We start from the raw sequence: 21,557 nt of genomic DNA, 5'->3' as shown, positions 1-21,557 counted from the left end.
TGGACTTCACAGTCCATGCCGTGCTGGAACTGATTTTGCGTTCCCATTGCAGTGCCTGTTTTCTGGGCACCGCAGTGGGAATGGCAAAGAAAAGCGCGCCAGACATGAGTTGAACTCGTAATCTGGTGGGCGGACCATGCACAGATTTGGCAGTGCTGTGCCAGTGCAAAGCCAGCACAGCACCGCCAAAATCCTAATCAGGCCCTGTTGGAATTAGGTAGCCTGGCCTAGGGCAAGACTAACATTTAGAGGCACAGTGTAAAGGTTGCAGACCACCCAAAAGTAACTTCACGCAATAGCACTCAAAAAGAAAAACACTACACCAAAATTATATGAAAATACGTACTGGTTTATGTAAAAATAATATGCTCTGTGTTGTCAAGTATCAGTAAATCACATATAAATAGTTCAAATCAGTTTAGATCACTTTCAGGGTCAGCAATTACACGTTTTAAATTACTGGCAGTGTATCACTTTTTAAATGACTAGTAGACACTGTATTTCTGAATTCATATCACACTTTTGCATTTAGAGAACCTGTACCTTAGACTCAATAATTACTTCTGAAGCTGCTAAACAATTTATCAATAGAATTTCTATGGTGCATTACACTTTCCAGTTAATCAATAATGACACTTTCAATTCTAACAAATCCACATTCAGCAGGTCCAACAGTTTACCTCATTAAGCACTGTGCTTATTTAACCTGTTAAATTATAGCTTCCTACAACCCCTCAACGAGATAATACCAGCACTTTACTTTAGATAAGGTTCTAGTATTCCAGAATTGTAGATATAATCCCCTCTGCCACCGTTGAACCTCCACTCACTAAGAGGATATGCACCCTTTCCCTCTCCAGCAGGCACTTTCAGAGATATTAAGTTAGTTCAGCATTGATAGTGCAGTTAACTAATCTCCAGAGTCCCTGGTTGTGGCTAATTTGCTGTACCAGTAACTGTCTCCTTCTAGCTCACAGTCAAAGAGGGTTTCCTCAGGTTCCCCACCACGTTATAAATTGCAGTAGCTGAGAGGAGCAACAACCATTAATGGGTTACCAGGTGATCACAGGCTCTAGCGCCACCTTCCCCCTCCAGATAACCTCCTTACTGTCAGTTACGGGCTCCTTCGAGGTCCCTCCAGCCTCACGTCAAACCCTCCTGCCGAGCCAGCTGCCTTTTTAGTGCTAGGGCGGGGGAATAGTGAAGCGCCCTCGCTTCCTGGACACTGGGGCAGAGAGTTGGTGAAGCGCCCTCAGGAAGGCCCCCTTTCCGCTCGCGCTGGCTCCTTTCTGAAGCGCCTGAGCGAAGGGGGGAGAAAATGAAGCCTCACTCTTTCTGGCCGGGGACGCGCTGATCGCGGGGACATGCGCAATGCGCTCCTCGCTCCTCCGCAGTTGCTCCCGCCTTCCTTGATCCGGCTCCACCTCACGGAGCCCGGCGGCGGCACAGAGCATGCGCGAAGGATCAGCGTCTTACCGCTGGAGGCCGCGCTGTACTTCTGATGCTGCCCTCTCCTCCCGGCTCTCTTCAAACGCCGCCGAAGACTTCCCCGGCTCCGCTCCTCACCTCAGGTTCCTTGGCACAGCTCCACAATCGCGTCGCTCGCACAGATGATAGGACAGCCCGGCCAACTGAACAACCGGTCCTGCTCCCTCAGCGTTTCCACACCGACCCAGGTGAAGAGCAACTTGTGGTCGTGCTGTCTCCGCTTCTCCAGCCCTGGTGGTCGCAGCTAGGGGTTTGGCACCAGGGGGGCGCAATTGCCACAGATAGGCAGCACTGGGGTACAAGCAGAGCAAGGGGAGGGGCACCAAGATCAGCCCTTCTCCGTAAGAGAGTCTTTCTTTTCAATCTTCTCCAGGGGTTTACAAAGTAGGGGTCAGTCTAGAACAGGTTACCAGACTCTGGACTCCCTATGCTGGGCAGAGGACTGCGCTCGCTAATCCGCAGTCTCCTTCTCCTGTTCTCACCCCTCTGTTCTAGACTAGGGGTCACACAGGCGCCCAGGGTCTCCAGTAACTTCCCACAGCGGGGCCAAGACAAATAACCAAAAGGGGAGTTGGGGGTTGGACCAAATAGGCAGCTTCCCAGTTCAGGAGGTCAACCCTAAGTCTAACCCTTTCCCACCCTTAGCTACCACCTGTCCTCCAGCTGACTTCCACAGGTAGACAAAATGGCTGCCCCGCATTCCGCCTTATATAGGCTGCCCTTCAGTGGTCCAGAATGGACCAGAAGGTTCTGGAATGCCCTATGTTGGTCTATGGCCAGGTTCTGTTGGTGACAGTTGGGGCAGTTGGTGGCCACCATTTTAGGTGGTGCCAACTTTCCTGTCAGAACAGGCCTCTGGACCTGAGGTAAAAAACTATGAGGGGGGAGGGAACACCTATCCCCCTGGCCAACACCTATAAAAAGTCAGTAGACACAAAAATTAATAAGGGTATGAGGGGCAAAAAGGGGACAAAATAAATAAAAATTAGGAGGGACTTCGCCAAAAAGTCAGACAGGTCTAACACGCGTCCCCCCCCAGCTGAAAGTGGGGAGAACTACCCAACCCCTTGGGAGTCCTCATCACTAAGGCGGAAATACCTGGAGAGACCGTCTGCATTGGCGTGGTCCACTCCAGGCCGATGTTCCACCCGGAAGTCCATTCCCTGTAGGGAGATGGACCACCTCAACAACTTGGGATTTTCCCCCTTCATTTGCATCAGCCAACGAAGGGGTCGGTGGTCGGTCTGAACCAGGAAGTGCGAGCCAAAGAGGTATGGCCGCAGCTTCTTCAGAGCCCACACCACCGCAAAAGCTTCTCTCTCAATGGCACTCCACTTCTGTTCCCGGGGAAGCAGCCTCCTGGATAAGAAGACTACAGGTTGATCCAGGCCCTCTTCATTGAGTTGCGATAACACTGCCCCAATGCCATGTTCTGATGCATCCGTTTGGACAATGAACTCCTTGGAGAAGTCTGGGGCCCTCAGGACCGGTGCCGCACACATTGCCTGTTTCAACTTTTCAAAGGCTTGCTGACAAGCCTTTGTCCAAACTACCCGTCGAGGTTGTTTCTTGGAGGTGAGCTCTGTGAGGGGCGCTACAATAGTGCCATACCCCTTCACAAAGCGACGGTAGTAACCTGTGAGGCCCAGGAAAGCTCGGACCTCAGTCTGTGTCTTGGGGGGTTCCCAGGCCATGATTGCCTCAATCTTCGCCTGCAGGGGCTGCACAGTCCCCCTACCCACCAAGTGTCCAAGGTACACAACCGACCCCTGCCCAATCTGGCATTTGCTGGCTTTGATGGTCAATCCAGCTTGTCTCAGGGCCTGGAGAACGGCCTGCAAATGCTGCAGATGGTCCTCCCAGCTGCTACTGAAGACAGCAATGTCATCCAAGTAGGCAGCAGAGAAACTCTCCAATCCAGAGAGGACCTGGTTCACCAGCCGCTGAAATGTGACAGGGGCGTTCTTGAGCCCAAAGGGCATCACACAGAACTGGTAGTGTCCCTCAGGCGTGGAGAAGGCTGACCTTTCCCTTGCTCCATCTGTCAAGGAGATCTGCCAGTACCCTGAAGTGAGGTCAAAGGTACTCAGATATTGGGCAGCTCCTAGCCGGTCAATCAATTCATCCGCCCTAGGGATCGGATGAGCATCAGTCCTTGTCACTGAATTCAGTCCTCGGTAATCCACACAGAACCTCAGTTCAGGTGTGGTGCCTGGTGGTGCGGCTTTTGGCACGAGCACCACCGGACTGGACCAAGGGCTGTTGGAAGGTTCAATTACTCCCAGCTCTAGCATCTTGGCAACTTCTCCATGTATGCTAGCCTTCACCTTGTCAGACAGCCGGTAGGTCTTGGACTTCACTGGTGGGCTGTCTCCTGTGTCCACATCATGGGTACACAGGTGGGTCCTTCCCGGGACAAGGGAGAACAAAGAAGAGTACTGCTCCAGTATCTGGCGGCAGTCCTCCCGTTGCTCAGGAGTGAGAGTAGGAGAGAGATTCACTCCCTCCACTGACCCATCCTTCTCTTGGGATGAAAAGAGATCTGGGAGAGGTTCACTTTCCGCTTCCTCTCCCCCGTCAGTCACCATCATCAGCATGACTTCGGGCCTCTCATGGTGGGGCTTGAGTCTGTTGGCGTGTAGCACCCGTAGGGGCTGTCGAGGGGTCTTAAGGTCCACCAGGTATGTGGCCTTACCCTTCTTTTCCAACACCTCAAAGGGGCCTGTCCAGCGATCCTGGAGGGCGCTAAGCTCTCCAGGTTCCATCACCCACACTTTCTGTCCAGGCTCCAGTTCCACCGGGTGAGCGTTGTGGTCGTACCACTCCTTCATGACTGCCTGGCTGGCCTCCAAGTTGTCAGAAGCTTGCTTCCACAACTTCGCCATTTGGCTCCTGAAGGCCAGCATGTAGCTCACCACATCCTGGGGGGGTTTCCTGGGAGATTTCTCCCAACCATCCTTCACCAGGCTGAGAGGACCGCGTACAGGGTGCCCATACAGAAGCTCAAAGGGGCTGAAGCCCACTCCCTTCTGGGGCACTTCCCTGTAGGAAAAAAGTAAACAGGGTAGGAGGACATCCCATTTCCTCCGCAGGCTCTCGGGCAGACTTCTGATCATGCCCTTCAAGGTCTTATTGAACCTCTCAACCAGTCCATTTGACTGGGGGTGATAAGGAGTGGTGAACCGGTAGGTCACTCCACACTCCTTCCACATTGCCCGCATGTAAGCTGACAGGAAGTTGGTCCCCCTGTCGGACACAACTTCCTTGGGAAATCCCACTCGGGTAAAGATTCCCATTAGGGCTCTTGCCACTACAGGTGCAGTGACTGTCCTCAGAGGTATTGCCTCTGGGTACCGTGTGGCATGATCCACCAGTACCAGGATAAACCTGTGACCAGCTGCTGTTGGTGGATCCAAAGGCCCTACAATGTCGATGCCCACCCTCTCAAAGGGGGTGCTAACGACTGGAAGTGGTTCCAGGGGAGCTTTTAGCTTCACCCCTGTTTTCCCACTGGCCTGGCAGGTTACACAAGTCCTACAGTATGTGTTGGACGCCGCTTTCATCTGAGGCCAGTAAAAGTGGAGAACAAGCCGTGCAAAGGTCTTGTCCTGGCCTAAGTGTCCTGCCAGGGGTATGGCATGAGCCAGTTCCAAAAGAAAGGCTCGGTACTGTTGCGGGACTACCAAGGCCCTCGATGAACCAGGCGAGGGTACCTTGGGTTCACTGTAGAGGAGTCCATCCTCCCAGTAAATATGGTAATGTCCCGTAACATCACCTGCTGCTTGGGCTTCAGCCTGTCGCCTCAGTCCCTCAAGGGTGGAGCACTCCCTCTGCCCCTTACAGAATTCCTCTCTGGTAGGACCTCCCTCCACATGCCACTCCGCAGGGATGGGCAAATCCTCCAGAGAGTCTACTTCCCCCTCCACGGACTCCTGGTCCACCACCGCAGGTGGCAGATCTGTCTCATGGGGTGTGGAAGCCGGAGCAGGCTTTCTCTGTCTCCGGGTCTGTCCCTTCTTAGCAGCGGGTTGGGCCATTGTTCCAGGCTCCAACCCAGGCGAACTCCCTCTCCGGGCAGTCGCAGACCGTGTGCTGACACAGGCCCAGTCAGGTGTACCCAGCATCGCAGAATGCGTCCGGTATTCCACCTCTCTCCAAGTATTGTGTTCCATGTCATTCCCCAACAGACAATCGACTGGCACGGCAGGGCTTACGGCAACTCGAAGTGAACCTGCAACCCCCTCCCACTCAAAGGGAACCTCAGCCACTGGATAGTGGCCCATTCTGCCGTCAGCCATCGCGGCGGGGTGGAGTACATTAGGAACAACCTGCTCTGGGGACACCAGCTGACTTCTCACCATAGTCATGCTGGCTCCTGTATCCCTCAGAGCCTCCCCTCTCTGGCCATTGATGGTAACCCATTGCCCATACTTTGTAGTATTTGGGGGCACCTGGATCTTTGGCACCATCTCCCGCTCTCCCAGGGACACTAAGGTGACACCCGCCCACTCACCCCCCTTATCTAAGGGCAACTCCTCCCCGAGCGCTACACTAGCTACTCCCGGTGACTTTCCTCCGGTGGGAGGGGGTGGTCTCTTTGGGCATCTGACATCTCCCTTATAATGTCCAACACCACCGCATTCAAAACAGTGGAGAACCCTGGGCTGCTGGCTCTGGCCAGGATGAGGGTTCCGGGGCGGGTTTGCCCTAGGGGTGAAACCTGCTCCCTTCCCTTGGAAGTTATTTTGGGGACCTTTAGAGAACTCTTTCTTTTTCTCCCCCCCCTCCTTCTTCTGGGGGGCGCCCTGTCCGGCTTTTTGAGATTCCCCTCCAGTCCCCTTGGTGGACACCCGGGTACTTGTCCAGATGTCCGCCTCCTCTGCAAGCTTCCGGGGATTGGTCAGCTTGCTGTCTACCAGGTGTTGGCGCAGCTCGGGAAAACATTTCTCGAGGAGGTGTTCTCTCAAAAACAGATCGTACAGCCCCTCATAATCCTTTACCTCACTGCCCTTGACCCAACCCTCTAAAGCCTTTCTAGCGTAATCAAGGAAGTCCACCCAGTTCTGAGTTCCCATCTTGTGGCTCCCCCTAAACTTCTGTCGGTACCTCTCTGGGGTGAGCCCGAACTTCCTCAATAACGCCAGCTTCATGGTGGGGTAGTTTGTCTGTTCCTCTGGCTCCAGGGCCAGCAAAGTGTCCCGACCAGCAGGAGGCATGTACTTGTACAAACTACCCCCCCAGTGCTTCTCCTGCACTCCATGAACCTTCAAAGAAACCTCATAAGCGGCCAGCCACTTAGCAACATCATCCCCCTGACTGAAGCTCGCTATCAGGTCCTTTGGGATATAGGGTTTGGTCTCCCTGGCTGACTCTTTCGGTTCGCTGCCACCATTCCTAACAGGAGAGGACCCCCGTTGTAGACTTTGGAGCTCCAGTTCCTTCAGCCTAAACTCGTGGACCATCCTCCTCTCCTCTTTCTCCTGTTCCAATTTAGCCAGCTCCCACTTTAGCTGTCTTTTCTCCCTCCTATCGGTGAGCTCGGCTTCTGTTAGGCTTTTCCCAGAAATGCTACTGCCCTTTCTGGAATAGGACACTGGTCCGGTGAGCAAGTTTTCCCCCTCATGGTGGAATAACTCCTCCACCCCCCCTTCTGTGCCCTGGTCAACCTCTTCAACCTCCTCCTTTGTCTCTTGGTGTGCCTCCACCCAGGCCCTAAGGCTAGTCTGGAGCTCCCCCTTCCTAGCACCATGTTTGAAAAAGACCCCCATTTGCTGGCAGAACATTCTCAATTAGGGCACGGAATAGACTTCCAGGTTTTCCACCGCAAACTCCATGGTGAATCTGGCAAACCTGGATACACACCAGAAATTTCAGAAGGGTGAGGGTAACCTAAAACCAACTCCACCCACCACCAGGAATAAATTTAGAAAAAACAAAAAGACTAATTGGGAGGGCCGCAAGGAGAAAACTCCTGGTGTAGGTTGGGTGTATTACGCCAAATTACTAGTAAGTAGCTGCAACCAAGTCCGCAATCCCACCGCTAGGCACCAATATGTTGGAATTAGGTAGCCTGGCCTAGGGCAAGACTAACATTTAGAGGCACAGTGTAAAGGTTGCAGACCACCCAAAAGTAACTTCACGCAATAGCACTCAAAAAGAAAAACACTACACCAAAATTATATGAAAATACGTACTGGTTTATGTAAAAATAATATGCTCTGTGTTGTCAAGTATCAGTAAATCACATATAAATAGTTCAAATCAGTTTAGATCACTTTCAGGGTCAGCAATTACACGTTTTAAATTACTGGCAGTGTATCACTTTTTAAATGACTAGTAGACACTGTATTTCTGAATTCATATCACACTTTTGCATTTAGAGAACCTGTACCTTAGACTCAATAATTACTTCTGAAGCTGCTAAACAATTTATCAATAGAATTTCTATGGTGCATTACACTTTCCAGTTAATCAATAATGACACTTTCAATTCTAACAAATCCACATTCAGCAGGTCCAACAGTTTACCTCATTAAGCACTGTGCTTATTTAACCTGTTAAATTATAGCTTCCTACAACCCCTCAACGAGATAATACCAGCACTTTACTTTAGATAAGGTTCTAGTATTCCAGAATTGTAGATATAATCCCCTCTGCCTTCGTTGAACCTCCACTCACTAAGAGGATATGCACCCTTTCCCTCTCCAGCAGGCACTTTCAGAGATATTAAGTTAGTTCAGCATTGATAGTGCAGTTAACTAATCTCCAGAGTCCCTGGTTGTGGCTAATTTGCTGTACCAGTAACTGTCTCCTTCTAGCTCACAGTCAAAGAGGGTTTCCTCAGGTTCCCCACCACGTTATAAATTGCAGTAGCTGAGAGGAGCAACAACCATTAATGGGTTACCAGGTGATCACAGGCTCTAGCGCCACCTTCCCCCTCCAGATAACCTCCGTACTGTCAGTTACGGGCTCCTTCGAGGTCCCTCCAGCCTCACGTCAAACCCTCCTGCCGAGCCAGCTGCCTTTTTAGTGCTAGGGCGGGGGAATAGTGAAGCGCCCTCGCTTCCTGGACACTGGGCAGAGAGTTGGTGAAGCGCCCTCAGGAAGGCCCCCTTTCCGCTCGCGCTGGCTCCTTTCTGAAGCGCCTGAGCGAAGGGGGGAGAAAATGAAGCCTCACTCTTTCTGGCCGGGGACGCGCTGATCGCGGGGACATGCGCAATGCGCTCCTCGCTCCTCCGCAGTTGCTCCCGCCTTCCTTGATCCGGCTCCACCTCACGGAGCCCGGCGGCGGCACAGAGCATGCGCGAAGGATCAGCGTCTTACCGCTGGAGGCCGCGCTGTACTTCTGATGCTGCCCTCTCCTCCCGGCTCTCTTCAAACGCCGCCGAAGACTTCCCCGGCTCCGCTCCTCACCTCAGGTTCCTTGGCACAGCTCCACAATCGCGTCGCTCGCACAGATGATAGGACAGCCCGGCCAACTGAACAACCGGTCCTGCTCCCTCAGCGTTTCCACACCGACCCAGGTGAAGAGCAACTTGTGGTCGTGCTGTCTCCGCTTCTCCAGCCCTGGTGGTCGCAGGTAGGGGTTTGGCACCAGGGGGGCGCAATTGCCACAGATAGGCAGCACTGGGGTACAAGCAGAGCAAGGGGAGGGGCACCAAGATCAGCCCTTCTCCGTAAGAGAGTCTTTCTTTTCAATCTTCTCCAGGGGTTTACAAAGTAGGGGTCAGTCTAGAACAGGTTACCAGACTCTGGACTCCCTATGCTGGGCAGAGGACTGCGCTCGCTAATCCGCAGTCTCCTTCTCCTGTTCTCACCCCTCTGTTCTAGACTAGGGGTCACACAGGCGCCCAGGGTCTCCAGTAACTTCCCACAGCGGGGCCAAGACAAATAACCAAAAGGGGAGTTGGGGGTTGGACCAAATAGGCAGCTTCCCAGTTCAGGAGGTCAACCCTAAGTCTAACCCTTTCCCACCCTTAGCTACCACCTGTCCTCCAGCTGACTTCCACAGGTAGACAAAATGGCTGCCCCGCATTCCGCCTTATATAGGCTGCCCTTCAGTGGTCCAGAATGGACCAGAAGGTTCTGGAATGCCCTATGTTGGTCTATGGCCAGGTTCTGTTGGTGACAGTTGGGGCAGTTGGTGGCCACCATTTTAGGTGGTGCCAACTTTCCTGTCAGAACAGGCCTCTGGACCTGAGGTAAAAAACTATGAGGGGGGAGGGAACACCTATCCCCCTGGCCAACACCTATAAAAAGTCAGTAGACACAAAAATTAATAAGGGTATGAGGGGCAAAAAGGGGACAAAATAAATAAAAATTAGGAGGGACTTCGCCAAAAAGTCAGACAGGTCTAACAGGCCCGAAGAGTTTCTCTCAGCATATGTCGTCTGAATGAGTCTGACAAGCATCCATCAGTAACTTTTTCAGACACATTGCTTCTTCATCATCAAACTCATTGAACTTACTGTTTGATGAGTGTATCGAGTCTCTCCACAACTTCATCAATAGAGGGGTGAATACGATGTCGATGTACACCATGATATGTGCAGGCCCGAAAACCGCAATACCAATAAATGCAATGTCAACGTATGCCATAACCTATGCCGCATACCAATGTCCATACCCATAAATGCAGTGTCAACGTATGCCATAATCTATCATAGCACAACAGTGTCGATACTGGTAGAAACAATGTCAATGTATGCCTTAATCCATGCACACATAACAGTGTTGACACCAGTAGAAACAGTGTCAATGTACGCCATGATCTAGCTCGCAGAACAATGTTAATATTAGTAAAGACAATGTCAATGTATGCTATGACAACTGCACACACAATATTGAGAATGTTGGTAAAAATGATATCAATGACTGCCAAATTATTTGTAGAAGTTCTAAAGAACTTGTATCATTGCTATCGGATTCACCCAAGATGACCTCCTCATCAAGCCCTGCGACCCCAACCCACGCCTATCAATTGACAGGTCGCAGGTTGGGTCTCACTTAGCTCAAAGATAAACACACACCCAGGGAAAACCCTGATCAATCCCACAGGCAGATTGTTGCACCACAAACAGGTCCAAGGAAATTGGCCCCAATAAAACATGTTTGGCCAAAGGCGCCCGTTTCCCCAAACAAACACAAATCTAGATGCCACATGTAAATAGAAACATTCAGCCAATCAGGACACAACATACACACCACACATAATTTTCATGCGCTCAACACACCAGGCATCTGGACACATACACACTGACCCACACAAGTTCTCCCCGAGGTCAAGAGCCATCTGTGTCCTCATAAGATGCCCAAACTTGTTATTTATGACAAAGATGCTTTTTCAAGAAGGCAGAATTGGTTTATTGCCCCCACAAGATTTATATATTGTTGGACAAAACTTTGTACAGTGAGAGACTTTCTTCAGACGCACTCTGTCGATACTCTCCCGGCCGCTGAGTTTCATTAAACCAACTTGTTCCTGTTTTGAGAAACGCAGCGTCTTTTCATTTCTTCAAATTACATTCATATCCATGCAACAGGTTTCATCATCTTTTTATCTGTCTTAACTAAAAATTTATAATTTGGTACTGGATGGAACTTGAGATTCTGTGCTTCTTTAATCTGACAGTATGTGATTTCTTAGTAAGTTCGCAGTATTTTCCTTATAACTTCTTTCACACCATCACCAGCAAGATATTTGAAATACTTGGTAAACTTTTTGTTATCAGTCTATTCAAGTACATCAATGAAATCACCAAATGTCTCTATCCAAGCAGTCCATCTATCGCTAATATTTTGCTTTTTGGTTGTGGTGTTTCAAGGAGGAGGCAGCTTGGTAAATAGTTATGGGAGGGGTTGACATTGAAGGTGGAGCTCTTTCTACCACAGTTGGCTGTCTATTTGAGCCTGCTCAGTGGCTTTATTTCTGCGGCCTTGCGACGGATCGGCTTCAGAATTATCATGGCCAATCAAGGAAACTGTGACCGCTTACTTGGCCTCCATTGGAGCCCCTTCACGTGTTGGAGACCTGTGGAGTTGTTCTGAGCCATCACCTGTCAGCTTTCGTGACGAGCCACTTCAGGTATCGCACATCTCAGTAAGTACAACCCTCGTGGTTCTTCTTGGGCCTCCTTGTCGGTGAGCAGCCATCACAACGCGGGCATTACCGCACGCTGCCATTACGATGCTGCTTTTACAACGCAAGTCGTTTCCACGACTTGCGCTGGAGGGCGCTGTTGGAAAAGGAATAGTTTAATTTTCTATTCCAACACCTTCCCTACTGTAACGTGGGCTGGAGTTGGAATAGAAAATTAAACTATTCCACTATCCAGCGCTTACAGCGCAAGTTGTTGTAATGACTTGCGTTGTAAAAACAGCGTTGTAATGGCACGCGGGGTAAAAGCCCGCGTTGTGATGTCGTACAACCTCCTTGTCCGGTGCTGAGGTCGGAAAGCTCCGCTTATCGAGGCTCTGGTAAGTGCAATGATAATATACTTATTTTTTACTGTCAGCCATTGTTTCTATGTATTTTGTTAGTATTTGGTTACTGCGTTTTTTTAATCTTTTTCCTGTATCAATATGTAACCTCATTTTGCAGTATCGCTCCGTATAATGTACTTTGGGGCAGATGTATCATTACCATCATTTGCGATTTCCAAATAGCGATTTTTTAGAAATTGCTATTTGGGAATTGCAAATTGGGATGTATGTAGAAATTCGCTATTTTTTTGCGATTTCTTAAAATTACTTAATTGCGATTAGCAAATTGCTAATCGCAATTAAGGAATAATTTCCCATTCATTTCTATGGGCCAGAAGGCCCATAGGAATGAATGGGAAGTTATTCTCAATTTGCGATTCGCAATTTGCTAATCGCAAATTGAGGATAATTTCAAGGGTGCAGGGGTGTCCAAAGGACACCCTGTTGCACCTCATAAATATGCATGGGTGCACATTTGGCGCACATACATGCCCTAAGGGCATGTATGTGCGTCACATGGCACTTTGAAAAATGCAAAAATGTGCATTTTTCAAGGAATTCGCAACTTACCACCAACTAAAAGTTGGTGGTAATTTGCTAATTTTTTTTGCTACATACATTGCATTTAAGGAATCGCAAAATTTGCGATTCCTTAAATGCGATTGCAAAATAAGGACTCGCAAATTTTGCGATTCCTTATTTTGCACCAGATTTTGCTTCATACAATTTCGGCCTTTGCGAATGCGAATTTGCTTGATATATCTGGCCCTTTATCTTGAGTGCAGCGCGGTACCTTTATGTATGGCCTGACCAGCAGGTTCTCGACCATCACGTATAGAATTTTTGCAATGCTTCTGTTGTCTTCTTCTGCTTTACAGTGGCTTGAGTTGCGTTTTAAATCCACATGCTTGAAACTTCGATTCTGTACTTTGATAACGACACATGTGGCACACACAAGCGGTTCGCTTGGACCACGACAAACTCTCTGGGATAGCACGGTTATTCTTCGTATTACTTATCCCCTAACTCATCACCATTTTACCATCCTCCCTGGTCTGAGTACTTGTCAATGACTATACCACACACAGAACTTAATATTACACATCTTTATTGAACTGTGTGTAACTGCAAGCTCAACATTCTAAAACAAGCTTTTATTCCATTCCGTTCTGACACCTATGTCACAACTCTACGGAGTATGTTAGGAACCCAAAGGGTTCTGTTATAAAACTCACAACACACCACACCCTAATTGGAGGGATGCATGAGTACTGGTCTGTTATGTTTTGAGCATTCTAGTAGTTGGGCGTGGGTGGAGTCATGGGGTGGAGGAAGAGGCGGGGCACTAGCAGGAAAGGGTCAGTTAGAGTAGGGACAGGGACGAGATAGGAGTGTGTTAATAAAGCTCCGTTAACATCAAGTAGTGTCTGTCATTATTGCATGCACGACACTACAGCTGGCGACGAGGGTGGGATGAAGTAACCTGCCATCCCCACAGTGAGGAAACGAGCGCCCTGTCCCTGGGCAGCACCGAGAAGTAGTCGCTGTCGCGACACGTGTGCCCCCGGAGAAGATCGCCGCCTGATGACCCAGGCCAGCGACAGCTGTGACGGCTCCACGATCCGTCGATCGTGTGGAGCGCTGCCGAGTAAGTGCTGAAATAAGTTTGCTGCAGAGAAGTCACTTCGCGCCAAAACGGGAGCTCACCCCGGATGCGTGCAACTTGGCAAGGCGCCGGAAGTGGCAGCGAGTGAAGCGACAGAATCGTGAGCCTACCGTGACCCCTTCGTGAAGAAGCTCCAAGGAAAGCGAGTGGAGCGCGACTGCTGCAGTGCTGCTGACAAACTCGACGATCCGGTGAGTCTCAGTAACTGGATCGGAGCGAGGAGAATGAATGAAGTTGAAAGCTCGCGGGAACCGAGATTTCACTAACGGTGGCCATCTTGAAGTCAGGCAGCCCACGGGACAATCCCTATGTGCAAATGGGAAGCGGCCATTTTGAAGTCAGGCGGCTCATGGTTTCAGCAAACAAGCACTGATAAATGCAAAAACAAGCACTGGCAGATACGAAACAAGCACCGGGAAAGGCAAAGATAAGCCCTGGTGAATGCAGAATAAGCCTTGGTAACTGCAAAGTAAGCACTGGCAAATGCAAAAAAAAAAAACGAACATTGGCGAACGCGAACAAGCACAGGTAAATGCGAAACAAACAGTGGTATCTTACAAACGAGTCTTGACAAAGCGGCTGGCACCAGTGAAATAAAATAAAAGGTGACATAGCCAATCACGCTCAAGGGTGTCGAATCCACCACCAGAGAATGGCCGTGATGCAGTGGCTACCTCGACTGAACCTCAAATATCACATTTGCGTCCTCCTGAACCACTACTGTTGGTGGCTGGCTGTCGGGATTGAGAGCAGCGCAAGAATACGCAAGCGCCACTAACCTTACTCTGATGGCCAGCAGAGACGATAGACGATAGTCCTTCCAACTCCGCACCACACAAACCCCAACAATGGAATCTACCCACTGTTCGAGCCTGTGCGGATAGGGGCCGGGAGGTAGATTGGCATCGGGGGAAAGGTACTTCTGGTATCGTCTGGTCGTTACACCATGAGCTTACTGGTACTGGGACACTGCAGGTAGAGGAGGGGACAGAGAGCAAGAGATTAATACCGCAAAGGTAACTATGTGAACCGTGAATCCCCCCCTTGGATTCCACACTCACCAGTTTATCCACCCCATGTATCCTCGAAGGAATCCAAGCATACGCACAGCACACTAGTGAAAAGGTTGCCAGAAGTACGGAGAAGTTAACTTCACTTCTCTACCTACCACAGTAGTAGGCAACAATTTAGATCTGGAGGACTACGAATACCAAGCGTTAAGGCACCACGCTTGTAAGAACCACAATACTCCTTGTGGAACGGTGTAGCCCAAGTATCAGGTAGAGTCAGCAACCACTGACAAAGAACACAGAACTTCCCTGAAATATAAACAAGAAATGGCGGCAACCTTGGTACCGATTCAAACAGTAGAAGTATACAAAAGAACAGGAGGCGAGCCCGCACTCCTCAGGGATACTTGCACGACAGAATATGGCTTGTAACAAGGACTCTCCTGGATTCTTGACCACGCTGGCTCTTCATCGGCGTTGATTGCTCCAACGTCGACTGACCACGCTGGCTCTTCATCGGCGTCGTGCAGATCAGAGGACTGACCACGCAGGCTTTTCCTCTGCGTCGTGCAGAACAGGACAACTGACCACGCAGGCTTTTCCTCAGCGTCGTCCTCAAGAATACCACTCGATAAGAGAATGCTCAACTGCTATGAGCAAATACGGAACACGATTGACAAGCCCCGTTGTGTTCCGGAGGTGGAGCTTATATAAGGTCCTCCCATTGAGCCAACCCCCAGCGCCGGATGGCCTTCTGGGACTTGTAGTATTTCCGCAAGGGACTGTCAATACGGAATCTTTTACATTTGGCCGTGTCGATAGTAGCGATCGCTACAGAACCCCCTCTCGTGGACCGCCATCCCGGCGGACGTCCTGGCTTCCCGGGAAACCGCTCATGGAATTGTTCAACCAAATCGGGACAATGGAGATGGTCCACGGGCTCCCAGGTCCTGTCTTCGGGGCCAAACCCTTTCCAGTCCACCAAGTATTGGATCCTGCCTCGGACCAAGCGAGAGTCCAGAATAGACAGTACCTCATATTCCTCGTGTCCTTCGATTTCCACAGGACGAGGACGATCAGGCAACCTCACGCTCGGAGGACAAGGACGTAGGAGCGATACATGAAATACAGGATGAATCGCCCATGACACTGGCAACGAGAGTTTCATGGCTACAGCATTTATTACCTCACAAATGCCATAGGGACCAACATATTTAGGCTTCAACTTCGTAAGTCCCTTAATATGCAGGTTGCGTGTAGAAAGCCAAACCTTGTCCCCCACCTTATATTCAGGTTCAGGGGTACGTCTCTTATCAGCGAATTGCTTCTGGGCTGCTTGGGCTTTTTCCAAATTGTTCCGAGCCTCAACCAGAATAGCCCGAAGATGAGCATGATGTTCATGGATGGCAGGAACTAAGGATTCAGCCGGCCATTCAAAGGGAAGCATGCTCGGATGGAATCCATAAAGGCAAAAGAACGGAGAACAACCCAAGGTGGTATGTACAGCGTTATTGTAGGCGAACTCCGCCAACCACAAAAGGATGGTCCAATCAGTGGCGTTCTGTAACGTAAAACATCGCAGGTATTGTTCAAGCGTCTGATTCAGACGTTCCGTTTTACCATCCGTTTGTGGGTGGTAACTTGATGAGAGACGAGCATCTATCTGCAGAATGGTACATAGAGCTTTCCAAAAACGAGAGGTGAATTGTGTCCCCCGATCCGTAATTAACACACTCGGCAATCCGTGTGGACGGACGATGTGTTGCAGGAAGGCTTTGGCTAATTCACTGGAGGAAGGCAGACCAGGTAAAGAGATAAAGTGTCCCATTTTTGTAAGATGGTCAACTACCACCAGAACGACCGTTTGTTTCTCACAAGGGGGCAGTTCCACGATAAAGTCCATGGACAGGGTGTGCCAAGGCTTGGGTGAAATCGGTAATGGCTGCAATAGTCCCGGTGGTTTGATATGACTGGCTTTTCCCTGGGCACAGACCGCACAGTTCTTTACATATTCTTTAGTATCAGTTCTGACACCAGGCCACCAAAAGGATCGTTCCACATTAGCGGTTGTCTTGTGAATGCCCATGTGTCCCCCTAGAACAGAATCATGTGCCCATTCCAGGACTTTGCGTTGCAACGCAGATGAGGGTATATACAAGGCATGGAAATGATAGGCTAACTGATCCTTTTCGCATCGATTGTCTGGCTCTTCTTGTACCCAAGCAGTTATATCCTGGTCAGTAAGGGCGACTCTAACGTCGTCTAGAAAATCTTCAGAGGTGATTAAGGCGATAGAATTTTCCGGATATTCGATCCCCTTTAGAATGAAAGGGGGTTCTGTGGAGACTCCCGCTTCTTCCTCGCCCAACCTGGAGAGCGCATCTGCTTTTCCGTTACGAGTTCCAGGTCTATATTTGATCACAAAATCAAAGTCTGAGAAGAAGAGGGTCCACCTCAGTTGTCGAGGAGTCAAAGCCTTCGCTGTCTTTAAGAATAACAGATTGCGATGGTCTGTGATGATTTCGACAGTATGTAACACCCCTAGGAGGTAGTGCCTCCATTCTTCACACGCTCTTTTGATAGCTAGGAGCTCTTTGTCAGTGATGGTATAGTTAACCTCACACGGGGTGAGCTTCTTAGAGTATTATGCCACAGGGTGGAGCTGACCCGTGGTAGGGTGGCGTTGGGACAAGACCCCACCCAGAGCAAACTGAGATGCGTCAGTTTCCAACACAAATGGCATCTTTGGGTTCGGATGTCGAAGAATGGGAGCTTGTGCAAACCTCTCTTTTAGGAGTTGAAATGATGTTTCGGCAGCCTCTCCCCATTTGAAAGGGGCATTTTTCCTCAAAAGGGAAGTGATGGGATGAATGACTTTGGAGAAATCCTGAATGAAACGCCGATAGTAATTGGCAAAACCGAGAAAGCTTTGCACAGATTTGACGTTTCGTGGCGTCTTCCAGGTTAGGATGGCCTTCACCTTACTCATGTCCATTCGAAACCCTTGAGCATCAATAACATAACCCAAGAAGGCAACTTGCTGAACATGAAAAAGGCATTTTTCCAGTTTGGCATACAGGGAGTTTTGTTGGAGCCTTTCTAACACAGTTCTTACATGGGTGATGTGGTCTGACAGAGATGCAGAATAGATTAAAATATCATCTATGTAGACCACACAAAATGTCTCCAAACACCCCCTTAACACCTCGTCCATAAAGAACTGGAAGGCGGCTGGGGCGTTGCATAGGCCAAAGGGCATTACTCGATATTCATAGAGACCAAACTTAGTTCTGAAAGCAGTCTTCCATTCATCCCCTTTCATTACGCGTACAAGATGGTAGGCCCCGCGGAGATCAAGTTTTGTAAAATAGCGAGCTCCTTTCAACTGATCCATCAACACTGGAATTAGGGGCAGAGGATAACGGTTCTTGATGGTCACCTTGTTAATGGCTCGATAGTCAATACAATGTCGCAGCTCCTCACAATCCTTCTTAGGAATAAAGAACATGGGTGACGAGGCAGGGGGGGTGGAGTGTCTTATGAACCCAGACGCTAAATTGTCCTCTATATAGGTTTTTAGATACAGTGTTTCTTTTTCTGTCAGGGCATACACCCTGCTGCAAGGGATGTCCGCACCCGGAATGAGGTCGATCCTACAATCGTAGGTGCGATGAGGAGGCAATTGGGTAGCCTTTTGCTTATCGAACAAGGTGTGAAAAGAACTGTATTCATCAGGTAATGCGGTGGCACAACAAAAGGAATCAACTGTACATTCGCTTGCTAAGAAAGTAGCGGGTGAGGGAACAAGGGGGAAGTCATGGTGTATTCCTTCTCGACAATGTTCCTCTCAATATTCGGACGTCATACATACTGTACGGGACGCCCAGCTCACCAAAGGATTATGCAGTGTCAACCAGGGCATACCTAGAATGAGACGGAACTGAGGGGCATCGATAAGGTCAAACTGGATGTACTCACAGTGATCTTCACCGAATCTCATTAACAGGGCCAGTGTATGGTATGTGACAGGGCCTGAAGTCAGTACCGTACCATCCACTGTTTTAACGGTTTCAGGTATAGATTTCTTTTCACATGGGATACCCATGCGGAAGGCATAGTTCTGGTCTATATAGTTTCCAGTTGCACCTGAGTCTAACAAGGCATCGAGTCTTACAGGGTCCTGATTGGTAACCCATAATGAAACACTCACGTTCATATGGGCGACTGCAGGGTGTAGAGTATTGGCGACATAAGGGGAGACCGTATCAAGAGGTCGTCTCAAATCAGAGGTCTCTATCTGATCCGAGACCGTCAGTTTTCCGCCGGCTCACTGGAACTAAGAGCAGCCTGTCCTCTGGGAAGGGGTTTTTTCCCTGGAACGTAATTTCTAGATCTGCAGTCGTTGATGAAGTGCCCACCTTTGCCACAATATAGGCAGAGTTTGAGCCTCCATCTCCTGTCCCTTTCTTCCCTGGTGAGAGGACCACGTATTCCCCATATTTGCATGGGTTCCAGTCCTTCTGGTGTCTTTACTTTTTCTTCACCCCCCTGCCGGGGTTTAACCATGGGGTAAGAGTATCTATTATCCCCCCTGTTTCTATCCCCTTTCCGTTCCAGCAACCGGTGATCTAGTTGGACTGTCAAATCTATTAATTCCTCACATGAAGAAGGCAATTGCACCACCTGTGCTAATACGTCCTTCAGTTCTCCCCGGAGTCCTTGGTAAAACAAGGAGATCCGTTTCTGAGCCGGCCAATCCGTTTCCACGATAAGGCGGTTAAATTAGATCTTGGGACCCTTGTCTTAAGGTCATTAATTCATGATCTAGGGACAACATGTGGGACTTTCGATCAAACAATTTACGGAGTTCTAGGCAAAAAGTAGAAAAATCATGCAAAACAAGGTCATTCCTTTCCAGTAAAGGAATAGTCCAGCTGGACGCATTCCCTCCCATATAGGACATCATGAAAGCAGTTTTGGAAGCTCCATCCTGAAAGACCATAGGTTTACATAGGAAATGTAGACGGCATTGATTCAAAAATGTCTCAAATTCTCGCGGGACTCCATAAAACCTTTCGGGGGAGCTAGGGGTATCCCATGATTTTGGATTATATGGACAGTGGGTGTGGTCTCGGTAGAAGTGGATGGGGCTGCCAACGAACCCCCTGTTTGGAAGGAAGGAGGCGGCTGCAAGGTGGCCGGCCTAATCAATGGTTTCACCACCGGCTCTCTCTGGGCAAGGTCTGACACGTCTTTGCGTAAATCAGAGACTTCTTTATATAAAGCCTGGTTCTCCGCACAGGAGTTTTGAACCTCTTGTTGAAGTCCTGTAAAGCTCTCCAACAAAGAAGTGAGAATAGCATTAGTATCCATCGTCTAGGCTGGGCTGTACTCTTGGGCTTGTCAATCTGTCGGGATTGAGAGCAGCGCAAGAATACGCAAGCGCCACTAACCTTACTCTGATGGCCAGCAGAGACGATAGACGATAGTCCTTCCAACTCCGCACCACACAAACCCCAACAATGGAATCTACCCACTGTTCGAGCCTGTGCGGATAGGGGCCGGGAGGTAGATTGGCATCGGGGGAAAGGTACTTCTGGTATCGTCTGGTCGTTACACCATGAGGTTACTGGTACTGGGACACTGCAGGTAGAGGAGGGGACAGAGAGCAAGAGATTAATACCGCAAAGGTAACTATGTGAACCGTGAATCCCCCCCTTGGATTCCACACTCACCAGTTTATCCACCCCATGTATCCTCGAAGGAATCCAAGCATACGCACAGCACACTAGTGAAAAGGTTGCCAGAAGTACGGAGAAGTTAACTTCACTTCTCTACCTACCACAGTAGTAGGCAACAATTTAGATCTGGAGGACTACGAATACCAAGCGTTAAGGCACCACGCTTGTAAGAACCACAATACTCCTTGTGGAACGGTGTAGCCCAAGTATCAGGTAGAGTCAGCAACCACTGACAAAGAACACAGAACTTCCCCGAAATATAAACAAGAAATGGCGGCAACCTTGGTACCGATTCAAACAGTAGAAGTATACAAAAGAACAGGAGGCGAGCCCGCACTCCTCAGGGATACTTGCACGACAGAATATGGCTTGTAACAAGGACTCTCCTGGATTCTTGACCACGCTGGCTCTTCATCGGCGTTGATTGCTCCAACGTCGACTGACCACGCTGGCTCTTCATCGGCGTCGTGCAGATCAGAGGACTGACCACGCAGGCTTTTCCTCGGCGTTGTGCAGAACAGGACAACTGATCACGCAGGCTTTTCCTCAGCGTCGTCCTCAAGAATACCACTCGATAAGAGAATGCTCAACTGCTATGAGCAAATACGGAACACGATTGACAAGCCCCGTTGTGTTCCGGAGGTGGAGCTTATATAAGGTCCTCCCATTGAGCCAACCCCCAGCGCCGGATGGCCTTCTGGGACTTGTAGTATTTCCGCAAGGGACTGTCAATACGGAATCTTTTACATTTGGCCGTGTCGATAGTAGCGATCGCTAAACTGGCGGAAGCATGGGCCCTCGATGGCAGGAGTGGCTAGAAGATTTCGAGGACTATCTTGAAGATTCAAAGGTCACTGTGGATAGAGAGAAACTCATTGCACTGCGTAATTTAATTGGCAAAGAAGTCGGCAAAGTAATCAAAGAGCTGCCAGAAGATGACAAAAGGACTTATGCCAAAGCAAAAGAAGCGCTGAACAAGAAATTCATACATAAAAGGAATGTGGACTATGAACGATATGTCTTTCATCAAGCTCGTCAAGACAAAGAAGAAATGATGAGCACCTTCATTTCCAGGTTACGACGGCTGTCTCAGTACTGCAACTTCGATGCATTCTCAACGGAAGACGCTATTCGACTGCGAGTGATTGAAGGCTGTCACTCTGAAACACT

The sequence above is a fragment of the Lissotriton vulgaris genome, chromosome 5, assembly GCF_964263255.1.
Source record: "Lissotriton vulgaris chromosome 5, aLisVul1.2, whole genome shotgun sequence".
Lineage (NCBI taxonomy): Eukaryota > Metazoa > Chordata > Amphibia > Caudata > Salamandridae > Lissotriton > Lissotriton vulgaris.
This window is presented reverse-complemented; position numbering follows the sequence as displayed.